Source organism: Panthera uncia, chromosome B4, assembly GCF_023721935.1.
Source record: "Panthera uncia isolate 11264 chromosome B4, Puncia_PCG_1.0, whole genome shotgun sequence".
NCBI lineage: Eukaryota > Metazoa > Chordata > Mammalia > Carnivora > Felidae > Panthera > Panthera uncia.
The window spans coordinates 18931883-18945833 of NC_064809.1; the positions used below are offsets into that span (position 1 = coordinate 18931883).

Below are 13951 nucleotides of genomic sequence, written 5' to 3' on the forward strand. Positions count from 1 at the left end.
TGGAGTGTGTGTGTGTGTGTTAGAGAGAGAGAGAGAGAGAGAGAGAGATTTGTTTCTTCTTCCCTTTGCCAATAGTATCCTATTTTACTCAGGACAATTGTCACTCAGTCACCTTATCCTGTATGAATAATTTCAAGTCTGGGTTTAAGCCACACGCCCTAATAGGACTTCAGCCACTCTCCCACTGAGCAAGGAAGACCCCCATCATGATGCCACCTGACAATTTTCAAAATCCTTCTGGAGGACACTGCCTGCAAGGACACTGTTACTCCCCCAAGTCAGCATCAGAATGGCGACAAGCACTACAGTCATGCTAAGAATTCAGTTGCAAATATAATAAGTCCAGAAGACTGCTTAGCCATTTCTTCTCTAAATTTAAATAATAGATTTACAATGTTGCTCTAGCCAAATAGAAGTCGGATATTTAAAGATTCCTACTTACCTATTAATCGCAAAAGGAAACATCCAGATTATGTACTTTCTAGCGCTATGCATATATGCATTACATCTTGCCACTTCTTTTCTAGATTTGGCTTAGTTGCCCCAAAATAAGAATTTCTAATATACTGTTTTAAGGCTCTGCAGTTCGTAAATATTGAAAAAAGGGGCACTTGGGTGGCTCAGTTCGTTAAGCATCCAACTTCAGCTCAGGGCGTGATCTCAGGGCTCCTGAGTTTGAGGCCCACATCAGGCTCTGTGCTGACAGCTCAGAGCCTGGAGCCTGTTTCGGATTCGGTGTCTCCCTCTCTCTCTGCCCCTCCCCCACTCATCCCCCCCCCTTTCTCTTCCTCCCAAAATAAATAAACATTAAAAAAAATCACTAAATATTGAAAAAAAGAATCACAAAATAAGCTATTTTTTACATTATCAGCCAGGTACACTTAGTCTCACAAGCCAGGAAAAGCAGTAGGTCGCGATTTCAAAGCTAACTGGTTTTTGTCACGAAAAAATAAGTCTGTGAATCTTCTCTGGCAGAATGGAACCAGGACACAATGTGTTTTGAACAGAACTAGAGAGATTTAGAGTTAGGAATATCTGCTATTTTGCTTCAGAATAATCTAACCAGTTTACTCGTACATTTACATTTGAATATCAACTTGTGTGTTTCTTCTCCGATTTGTTTCTCGGTTTTAGCTATCTAATCCAGGAGAGACTCCCCAACTTGTAACTGTAACACAAACCACACATAGAAGCAGCATTGTCACTGAGGGGAAAGGAAGTGATTTTCGCCCCAAATTACAAAGTCTTTAAAAATGTTCTCGTGGCACAAAATCAATAAGGTATGTATCGGTGTCTATGCACACACATGCATGCCATCTCTCAAAACAAAACAAAAAAGAAAATAAAGGAATTCACAGTATGGAAATATATATATATATATATAGATAGATATATATAGATATATATAGATATATAGATAGATAGATAGATAGATAGATATAGATAGATATATAGATAGATAGATATAGATATATATAGATATACATATAGATGTATATAGATATATAGATAATGTAGAGATAGATAGATAGATAGATAGATGTCTATATCTATAACTTTCTGACAAGAAATACATAATTTGGGGCAGTTCTTTGATAAGATGAAAGCAATAAAGAACTTAAGGATAGCAGGGATACAGGGATGCTGTTTCCATTTGGGTAAACCACAGCACTGAATCTAGTGTTCGACACAAGTTATGCCATGACTGAAAGGTCAGTTCGTAGCAAATCCCGATTTTCCTCAATGAATACTACCATCCATATTGTGTAAGTCAGTCTCATCCAGAAAGATTCATTATTCAACAATGAAAGAAATTCTCATTATGCCATTGTAGAGGATAGTCTATAAATACCTGTTAGAGAAATAGACATAACCTATTTTTAAAGACTTTAAAACAGACTATGCACTTGGTTTATTCTTGCGCTAATCAATTCAAATACTGACCCTTGGGAAAAGCATCAGTCCACAAGTAGTTCCCAAATACAGTTTTATATTAGACACCCTTAGTGACAAGGCACACTAAATATCATATATAGACACATCTCAGGCTTGGGAACACTTCTGAATGAGCAAGTATATATTTTTTCAACCAACAGACATATACAAAACTGAATCAATGTGTCCCTGACATGATTTGAAGACAGGGAAATGTGGGCAAATGAGCATAATGGATTGTCTGGGCCTTGCGGAGCCCAAGGTTCAGTTTAAGGTAAGTGGCTGGGGCTGAAGAAATAGGCAGGTACCAAGAGTCACAGTCAAGTAGGGAGATGGGGAACAGGCCCCTGGAATCAAAGGCATGCAATTTTAAAAGATATTTTGACAGGATCTAGGTAAGAATCTGACAGACTAGTAAACAAGTTCAGTACACAAGGGTCAGATATATGCTGTAAGATAAAGATCCAAAGCCAGAATGTCTGAAAAAATGTGGAACGGGCAGATCAGGAACATTTTTGGAATAAGAATAGGCAAGGAGTAGGGAATCTGGCCACAAGAGAGGAAACAAACAACAGTGAGCTTGGGCAACAGGAGATAATGACCAAACAAAAGGCACAGACTCAACACAACGTCACCCGGCTGCATCAGCCCGTGGAAATTTTAAGTAGTTCCTGTAAAAAGTCAGGATCCAATCCCCATGACCTACTAGCCTGGGGCCGGAGGATGTGGGGCACCTGGATGAAATAGGAAGTCGGGGCAGGAAAGGAAATGCATGACTGCAAAGGTAACATTGTGACTGTTTTATCTCTAAGACAGATATGCAAATATGTGTATCTACTCAGTCCGCCATCCAACTTGGATGTTAAATTTGATCCCTAAAACCCAAAACTACTCTTTCCATTTTCACTGCTGATGTTCAACATGAAAAACTCATTCTGTCCTTTCCACGTACATCACTTCACAATTTACAAAGCTCTTCCAAAGTTTTCGCATTTGACACATATGCTATGGCCACATTTATCTCCTTCCCGATGATCAAACCTTCTCTTTCTCCCCAATCAACTAGGCTTCGCAGGAAATATATTTCTAATGTTTTATTGTTTGCTACTTTCAGCGTCAGATGTTTCTCCTTCACACACATATGGAACCCTTTGATTTAATTTTGGCAAATCAATGAAAGACACATGTGCATCTTGGAACAAGTGCTATTCATTAGGACTTGATCCTTTTCCCAGCTTCACACTCAGAAGAGGAAACTTGTGACGCTGCCTTCATTCCCAGTCTACTGATATCAGGAATAGGAGTTTTTTCTCTAAGGACTTCAAATTCAATCAGAATCCGGAACCTTTTTCTCCAGGAACAAACGAAAAGTTTCTACCAGTTTACAATATGTGCTTTTTTGCAGGCTAGAGGCACCAGCTAGATGGCTACATGTGATCAGGTAATAGCTGACAATAGGATTTTACATTATAAAGGACTCATTTATTTTCCTATAGATTAGTTTCATCACAGAAATTTATCTCAGAAATTGACCACAGAAGTATCTCAGCTATCAACTCTTTAAATCTTCCTGCACTTAAACGAAGACAGGAAAACATCACTTTTTGACGGATACCGCGCACTTCTCAAATTCAGATTGGAAGCAGCTCTCACATACAGGGAAATCATGCGACTGAAATTTTCTTGTTGAAGGCATTTTCCTTACGGAAGTCGGGCTAAGAAGGAGTTGGACTTTTTCAGGGGTCTAGAGCTGCCCATCGGTAGTCAGAAACCAAAAGTACTGGCTTCCCTAGAAATACTGGCACATTTATTTTAAACAAAGACAAAAGTACGAAGAGTTCAAAATCAAGAGTGTACTTCCTACTAAGTAGTTCTGGCTTTCTCATTTTAAGACTATGCTCACCATTAAAAACAAATGTTGTATTTGGGTAGAATACCACTCATAAAGCATAAAACGTAAATCCTCCATGCACAAAGAGGATCAACAGAAAAATTAATGCAGAGACCGAGCAAAGGATTGTGACATGGACACTGCTCCTATTAAAGGAGATTTTGAAACACCGCTGGTTGGATGCATATCCATCACTTTCAAAATATACTAATAGTCTAGTATTGTGCCTGCATTTACTATTGCTGTTCTCAACTTAGTGGTAAATTTAACTTTTAATGATGGCTGTTATCCTTCGGAACTCAGGGTGCATTCTGGGGTCTTTGCTGTGTCTAGGACAGGGGGGACTTGTGCTTGCACTCTGTCTCCTCTCGTTCACCCTTTATTCATCGAGCATTCGCGGCCCTGCGCTGTGTACAAGAAGCAAAGCTACATGGCATCTTTCATTCTCTGCCACCAGGGAGTTCACGATCAAACAATAAACTAGAATACACTGAGACGGAAGCGATACGAGGTATGAATTTCAGAAGTCCTTACTAAGGACAGTTGTCACAAGTGAAATAAAACATTGAAATGAGAGGTCTTTATGTGAGAACAGAAGTGTTAATGTAGGAATAATTTACTGATTTCTTGGTTATGAAAGGTCACCAGCTGACTCAGGCTTTGTAATAAACAGAGGTTACCGGGGCACCTGGGTGGCTCAGTCGGTTAAGCGGCTGACTTCGGCTCAGGTCATGATCTCGCGGTCCGTGAGTTCGAGCCCCGCGTCGGGCTCTGTGCTGACAGCTCAGAGCCTGGAGCCTGTTTCAGATTCTGTGTCTCCCTCTCTCTGACCCTCCCCCGTTCATGCTCTGTCTCTCTCTGTCTCAAAAATAAATAAAATGTTAAAAAAAAATTTTTAAAAAAATTTAAAAAAATAAAATAAAAAATAAACAGAGGTTACCATGTTATGGTCCAGCGAAACATCTTACGTTACTGCTTAAAAAAAATAAAGAAGTAAAAGTAAAAAGGCTATTATTGCACTGTTACCCTCAGCCACATTAGCTCTAATTAGATTTAATAAATTAAAGACTGATACCAAGTTTTAGTGATTTAGCACATGTAACAAAGCTGTCTCTTTGTATTTCAGATCAAACTTTAATTTGAATGTATTTATGTGTTAACAATATTAAGTGTCTGTTTTGTTGGTACTTTTCTAGATGTAGTTACAGAATAGAGAACAAAGCAGGCAGAACGATTCTGTTCTAATAGTTTATACTCTGGGGGAGACATAATTAGTTAATACATAATGCAATGCAGTATCAGATGATAAACAGGATGATAGCTATGTACCCAGAAACAGAATTGCTAGATCATATTGAAATTCTCTTTTTAATTTTTTGAGGAACCTCCACGCTGTCTTCCATGGTGGCTGTACCACTCTACATTCCCACCAACAAAGTATACGGGTTCCAATTTCTCCACATCCTCGCCAACATTTATCTTTTTTTGTTTGTTTGAGTTTTTTGTCTGTCTGTTTTTGGACAATAGCCATCCTAACAGATATGACATCATGTCACACTGTGGTTTTGATCTGCATGTACCTGATCTGGAAGAGATATCTGTGGCTCCTGGCTCACTGCAGCACTATTCACAATAGCCAAGAAATGAATATAGCCCAAATGACCATTGACAGATGAATGGATGAAGGAAATGATATATACATATGATGGAATATCACTCAGTCTTGAAAAAGAAAGAAATCCTACCATTTGTGACAACATGGATGAACCTAGAGAACATTATACTGAGTGAAACAAGCCAATGATAGGACAAATACCACACGATTCTACTTATACAAGGTATCCAAAATAGTCAAATTCATAAAGCAGAAAACAGAATGACAGTTGCCAAGGGCAGAGGGAGAGGAAAATGGGAAATTGTTGCTCACTGAGTATAAAGCTTCCGAGATCTGCTGTACAACATAGTACCTCTAGTTAACAATACTGTATGTTGTATGGAAACCAATTTGGCAATAAATTATATAAAAAAAGATAAAATGTAATATACAAATTATCTAATATACAAATGCATGAATATAAAGTTAGGTAAATAGTAAAAGAATTTTTAAAAAATACTGTATTGTGCGCTGGAAAAGATGTTAAGAGGATAGTTCTCATGTTAAGTGTTCTTATCAATCATACACACACACACACCAAACACACACACACGCACACACACACACACACACACACACACACAAGAACACAAGGAAATTTTTAGAGATGGTGGAAATGTTTAGTATCTTGACTGTGGTGATGGTTATCATGGGTATATGCATATGTCCAACCTCATCAAAATTTTGATATTAAATACGTGCAAATTTTGTTTATCAATAAAGCTTAAAAGAAGAGTTACAGAGAAAAATAAAGCAGGGTAAAGGGATAGAGAGTTATGGGTGTACGTAGATTGAGAGTTTTCCAAGTAGAGTGGTCAAGGAAAGCGTTTCTGATGAGTTGACATTTAATCAGAGACCTGAACCAAGGGAGGCAAGCCACAAAGCACCTCAAAACACTTGGGAGTGCTCCAGGCAAAGGGACCAGTGATTGCAAAGAGCCCACGGTGAGAGGACACCTAACGCCGGGAGGTCTGTGTGGCTGGAGCAGACAGTCTGGCAGAAAAGGAAACTGGAGACATGACCAAGTAAGTACCAGACCGTGCAACCCCTTGTAGTCTACGGATCTTGGTTTTTAGTTGAAGTGTGATCGGAGCTATTGGAGAATTTTGAGCAAGCATGTATGTGATCTGATGCAGGGTTTTAAAGGATCATTGGTCACTGGGCAGAGGTCAGCTCGGAGAGAGGCAAAAATGAAATTATGAAGATCAGGAGCCTATTTCGGAGATCTCCAGGAGCCGGGATGGGATTTGCTCAGGGTGTACCGCGACTAGCAAGGAGGGGATAGACTTGGGACAGATCTGTAGTGAACAGAGTCAACAGTCAATACGTATTCAACGTATTGAATATGAAGTGGGAGAGGAAGAAAGGTAATGAGGACATCACGGGTTTTGTTGGTCTAGTGTTGTGAATGATTGCGTCACCAGCTGAGATGGTGAACAAAGACAAGAACAGATGTTTGTTTGTTTGTTTGTGTGGGAAGATAGAAAATTAGACACTGGTTCCACACGTAGGATTTGATACGCCTATGAAGCAGCCAGCAGTAGGCTATTTTGTCTGGAGTCTGGAAGTCATGAGAGTAGGAAGATGCTATGATTTTGGAGTTTTTGCTCTTCTACATCGATGCTGAATATCAACAATAAGAGACGCTGTGACATCTGAAATAAAAATCCACACTGCTGTCTCTACACCATGAGCCCCTCTACAAGACTGCGAAGAAGGCCTTCTGGTCATGGGATGCCCAAGAAGTCGGTTCTCTTGGTAGGATCTAAATCATCCAATGCAGACTAGATCCGTAGACAAGCTCCTAGAGGGGATTAAACTTCCAAGCCACAGATTCAATTACCTACCAGTCTAGTGAATGGGTCCTCTACATAGCCTCCAACTCTCCTGCTGGATAGAGCCCAAGGAGAAGGCCCACAAATAATATTCACTTGCACCCTGTCCCTGAGGAGGCTGTGGCTTGGCACTCCCCACACTCTGGTCTGGTCTTCAACCCATTTCCTAGACACATGGCCCCTGGGCTTAAGACATGCCAGAGCACCCCAAGTTTCCCATATGCTCATAAGCTACTTTTCGGCCCCAAACACTCCTTTCCCGTGTCCCCACCTGGCTGATTCCAACTCTCTGTGTCAGTCCATCACAACGCCTTCCTGGATACAATGGCTTCATGCATCTGGCTCTCTCGTCCGAATGTGAGTTATTTGAGGGTAACAACTAGACCTTTAATTTTTCAGTTTCTAGCGTCTCCCACACGTAGGAGATAAATGTTTTGTGGATAAACAGATGTAGTTATGGGTGCCTTGAAAACACGCACAGGTTTAGGACAATCGGCTCCCTAATTGGTGCACTGCCCTCTTGGTACACCTACAGACAATCTACTGAGAGTTCCAGAATGTGCCGAAGCATCGCTCGCAAGAGGGCGTAGGACACGGGCTAGAATGCTGTAATAAGCACAGCCCAGACAGGGCGGCCACAGAATTCAGAAGCTTGTTTTCCACCAGTGAAGGCAGGACAAGGTCATCCCAACAAGACTCCTTCACAACAGAACTGAAAAAGTTCACAAGGCTGGAAAACCAAAAATGTCCATTTTAAAAAGTACATCTGTCTTTCTTTCCCTGTCGCACCCCCATACCCTTGTACACTCTCAAGGGAAACAGAAGCACATAAAATACCTGAAGCAAAATGAAACACGAGTTCAAACTGAGAAGGGTAGACACTGGGCAAGACCGCAAACACACAGCAACACGAGCAACACAGAACACTGCGAGTTAGGGAAAACCAAAGAAATACAAAGTAGTACCAGGAGGCAAATACACGTTGCAGACAAGTGTGTGGAAGACAAACACAGAGATCAAAGAAAACCTTGCAGTGAACCGAGCAGGAGACATCAGGAGTATTTCCAACTCAATGAACTGCGTGTCGAATGAAAACAAGGTAACCTAATCTGATACCAAAAGGCAATAAAGGTAATTTCAAATGATACTATTCAAGAATCAAAACAAAATCAGATCAAGTTTAAATAAAAAGCCTCCTTTATTGAATCAAAGTAACACAGTAGAGATGTAGCATGAAAATGCTTTGGTAACTTAATACCTTGGGAAGTAGATGGAAAAGTAAGAAAGCTCAAAATAATCGCATAAGAAAATTCAGCAATCAAAGCTAGATGGGAAAATATCATGAGAAACACATAAAGAAAACAACGATAAAAACTTAAAGGAGAAGGCTTCTATGCTAATGCTTATGAAAACCAAATGCGAATGACGAAAACAAGGTACTTTTGCCTCAAGGAAATGAGCCGATTGCTTAATCCTTTATCCTAACAATCAGAATTTCCTCTGACTCATAAGAAGAACCCTAAAATGATGACTCTCCTAACTGCCCAGCTACTTAATTCACAAAGTAGAACAGATCAATTTTAGAACATAAACGTATTCTCATACATAGAAAAGAAAGCGGGGGGGGGGGGGAGTTTATTTAAATTTATGGCAAGTAGCTTAAGAAGTGTAAAATATCTTTGAGAGCTTCTTGTTCTATGCCCCTCTTGTTACACAAGTGGACTCTGTGCCTAATCAAGTTAGATGATCTCCAGAGACCTCAGTTCAAGGAGGAGACAGCCAGGGTGAAGTCCAAAGCCTCGTCCTGTGGCACACAGCTGTGTCCACTAAAGTACAGCACGGTCACACACACACCCTCGACAGCAGGGAGATAACCCGGTCTCCAAGGACATCTCGCTGGGACTTAGCACATTTTATCCTATAAAATCCTAATCTGTATCTAAAAAAAAAAAAAAAAAATCGAATATGGAAGAAAAGCTGGCGTTTCCAAATACTTACGTTGTCTTTTTTTCTTCATCTTACCATTAACAAGTACGGTTTTAAAATTCTATTCCGTTTCTAGAATGGTACTTAAACCAATACATATGATTAACTAAAGACACCAAAGGTTTTCATCAAACAGCCGTCAAGACCATAAAAGTTGCTTCCTTCTACAGAGTCAATCGGCACCTCCTTCCCAGGGCCCAGCATAGTACACATTTCAAAGGGGACCCTAAATTTCAAAGAAACTGAGAAGTCATGGGTACTGCTTCTTCCCTTCACCATCAGGAGAAAACAAAACAAAACAAAACAAAACAAAACACTGGGAATGTTTCTATTTTAGGTTATTTTTCAGCTATGCTTTAATGTCCTTGAAACATATCAAAACATCATCCAAACAAAAATGGGAGAATTTCCTTGAAAGCCTTCCACAACAGCCTTTTATTTAAAAAAAATAATAATTATAGTGTATATATTTATGCACGCAGTTCTAGTTTTTAAGATCTTAGTTTCTTGTATACCCGAAACTACTACCACATTACATGTCAATCATATGTCAATTAAAAAAAAAAATAAGAAACAGGAAAAAAAAATATTAATTTGGCCATTTCATTAATTCTCCCAATACTTGCTGAGTGTTTATTCTTAACGGCTGGTGACAGAGTCGTGAACAAAAGAGCCAATATCTCTCTTGCAGGGCTTCTATTCTAGCGAGGCAGAGACAGACAAGCAAATAAATATCTCGGATGGTACCAAGTGCTAGTGAAGGAGGAAAAAAAGGGACAGACAGGAAAGGTGCTACTTTGTCTCTGGGAGTCAGGGAGGGTGTCTCCAAATAAAGTGACTTCTGAGCAGAATTATGGAGAAAAACGGGATTCGGCCAAAGCAAATATGGCAATGAGAGGGAATGTTCCAGGCAGGGAAGCAGTTACGTACAAGGCGGCAGTACAGGGCGGGAGCTTGCTTGGAAGGTTTGAGGGAAGCAGGGACCACAGGAGTGTTCCAAGAATGGAAAGAAACGAGCTTGGGGAAGCAGCCAGGGCCCAGAGCAGGCAACGGTGAGGATTTGGGTTATATCCAGAATGAAATGGTAGCAGAAGAATGACGTGACTGGACTTTCGGAAAGATCCCTTCTGGCTACCAGGTGGAGGAAAGAGCAGGACAGAGGGCTGGCGGCGTGAGAGGCAAGAGCAGGAACAGGAAAGCGGTCAGGAAGCTACCGTGATGGTCCGAGGCAAGGAGGGCCCCACCGGAAACACGGAGTGAGGGCAGAGGGGGGCCCAAGCAGTCAGATTCTGCGTGTGTTTCTCCCGGTGGAGCTGATAAGGTTTGCTAATGGGTTGGAGGGAGGTGTGAGTAAACAACAAGGGTCAAGGATGACTCCAAAGGCTTTGACCTCAGTACCTAGACGGGTGCGGTTGCCATTTAGCAAACTGAAAACCTGGGAAAGAGCAGACTGTTGTGGGGGGAAGGTGGGGGGGGCGGAAATTGTTTTGAACGTATTGGGTTTGGTATATCACTAATCATCTGAATACAGACACAAGGTGCCAACAGCTGGAATGCGTCTTGCCTCCCTTAAAATAAATGGAGTTGGGAGCATATTCCCATGTATTCTAAAATCTTTTCAAATTAACACAGACATCTGGTGTTACACATACTCGTATGTACGTTAGAACGCTTACCGGCACATCTTTCCTTCTGCTTCGTACTTCAGTATCCATTTTCCAAACTAGGAAACGTCACTAAAAGCAGAGCACCTTGACCCCATAACGGGGGGCTGAGAATGACAAGGCATTTTCAAAGGCATTTTACAAGACATTATTTAAGCTACTGAGATACACCTTCCTGTCAGAAATCCAGCCCCCAACCCCCACCGCCACCTAACATGGCGTCTGAAATTCCTCCATTTTAAAGAATGTAATTATGCCCTCTCAATCAAGTGTTAATCTTACATTCTGGCATAAACATAAGGATATGTATGTATACTGTCTTTCAATGGAGACATTTTCTCATTCGGTTTGGCATAGAATGGGGTCCTTTTGCTAGAAGTAATCAGAAAAGAGAAGGTATGGCTTGGGAAGAGAAAGAAGAGAGAAGCCAACAACAGCGGGTTTTCACAGTGCAGTCCTGGGGACAGAGAACGGAGAGTCAGCAGGTGCAGAGGGACTGGAGACGTTTGGGGGAGGGGGTCTGAATTCTTCTCTACGCAGGCTCATCCCAGTCCTCATCACTGACACCTTCCACATCTACCTCCAGTGTAGCCTTCCTTCTGGACTCTGATTGCCTACTCGACACCTCCATTCGAACATCTCACCCACACACCATCTCAGTGCTCGGTTCTCTCTCGCAAAGACATTTTTCTCCCAAAGCCTCCTTGGCCCAGTTAACATCATTTAGCATTTGCGTTTCGGCTCAAATCCTCCTTCTCTGGGAAGGCTCCCCTGACATCAAGGCCAGATCAAATCCCCCGGTTGTACATCTTGTGGCCCCCACACTCTCCCCCTCAAAGCCCCTTCTCTGTTCTTAATTATACATTACGTGGGTCAGTATCTGTTTCATGTCAGAGTCCCCCGCCAGACTCTGAGTCCCTTAGAGCAGATGCACATCTCTCTTGCTCACTGCACTGTGCATCACCAGATCTGAGCTCTTGGCTGGTGTAAAAGAGCACTCAATAAACATTTGGTGAATAAATGAACGAATGCTGTCTTGGGTGCACAGACGTGAAGTCGAAGGGTCACTGCTGAAGCAGAGTCTCTAAGGTACATCGCATCAACTCTAAAACACTGGACTGAGTCAAGTTGACTACGATGGCTCCGAGTTTATTCTTGTATTTGCTTTGCATTTTGCTCGTCTCATCAAACATCGGCATTATTCTGTACCTCCAGAACCACAGAGGACACCGAAGGGAGAAATCAATAACCCCAAGTCCAAAACCGAAAAACTCAAGAAGTTACTGGACCCTTTGTTAGAGAACCAGCCACAGAAGAGGGAGCTCCCCCATGACTGCTGTGTCTACAAGACGGCAAAAGTACCTGACAGACATTTCATTAGAATCATAGAGAAAAGAGATCTTTAAAAACGTCCTAGTAAGGTGGGATCTTAAAAACCAAACCAAAACAAACAAACAAACGAAAGGCAAACTCATAGAAACAGCACAAAAGTGGACGCCCGGGGGCTGGACTGTGGGGAAAACAGGGAGAGGTTGGAAAGGGGGTACAAACTTGGAGCTATATGAAGAACAAGCTCCGAGAATCTAACGTATAACGTGGTGACGACAGTTGACAACACTGTATTGTATCGTTGAAATTTGCTAGAAAAGTAGAACTTTAACGTTCTCACACACACACACACAAGATAACTATGTGGCGTGACGGATGTGCTAAGTAACTAGCTGGGGGGGGGGGGGAGTCCATTTCACAAATGTACTCACATATCAGACCATCCCAACGGACACTTCGGATACCTTACAATTTCACATGTCAATTGGACCTCAGTAAAACTGAAACATCAAAGAAAACAAAACTTTCTACCCAGCTAAGGCCAGTCTAAATATGCAGTTTAAGATGTATAGGATGTAATTGACTCTAACCTCATAAGTGCTTTATTTGAATGGATGAAAAAAACAAAACAAAACACCAATCACACAATTGCAAGGGCTTTCACGGTTTTATCAGGTCTTTGGTCACTTTACTTTGTCCGCAACCGCCCCTCACCCCCATGTTAAGTTGCTCAACATCAAAATTTCCTGCCGTTGGGATGTCAGCGATAGGACCTCTGTGGTTGAAGAGGAAATTCGGGGTTCTTTTTATTCTTATGTGCTTCAGACCCCTCACCTCCTTCCCCGTGGCACTAAAATGGAGCTGTTCCATGGTCTTAACTTTTATTAAGACCTTTGTCAGCAGGATTAGTTGAACATCCAAAATAATTTCAACTAAAAGGTCTAGATGTAATCTGCCGGTTTGGATATAGAAAACGGGAGAAAGGATGACTACATAAAACATAGGGAAGATTATTAACAATGCACAGTATTTTCCAGTTTTGTTTTGTTTTTAAATCTCGTATCTCAAGTATCACAGCCAATTTCTTTTTTTTTTTTAATTCTTTTTATGTTTATTTATTTTTGAGAGAGAGAGAGAGAGAGACAGAGTGTGAGCAGGCGAGGGGCAGAGAGAGAGGGAGACACAGAATCTGAAACAGGCTCCAGGCTCCGAGCTGTCAGCACAGAGCCCGACGCGGGGCTCGAACCCACGAACTGTGAGATCATGACCTGAGCCGAAGCCGGACACTCAACCGACTGAGCCACCCAGGCGTCCCCTACAGCCGATTTCTTTTAGGCAAGATCTAACTCTGTCTGCAAATGTATATCAACGTTAGAACGCACACAAGGGACGCCTGGGTGGCTCAGTCGGTTAAGCGTCCCACTTTGACTCAGGTGTCATGGTTCCTGAGTCAGAGCCGCACATTTCGGCTCCTCTCTCTCTGCCCTTCCCCCACTTGCACGCACTCGCTCTCTCTGTCTCAAAATAAATAAGTAAACTTGAAAAAAAGTAATAATAAAATAATAATAAATGCACACAAATTCATAGCAACCCCTTCTAGCTCTTCCAATATAACTGTAAGATTGATTTCCCTTAATGGAAATCAAACACAAACTCC

The 13951-nt window shown here is 41.5% G+C and overlaps 1 protein-coding gene across 11 annotated transcripts in view; it reads right to left on the bottom strand.

Annotated features, from left to right (window-relative positions):
• Positions 1 to 13951, bottom strand: part of NEBL (nebulette) — a 358160-nt gene that overhangs the window by 14838 nt on the left and 329371 nt on the right. The window lies entirely within an intron of this gene.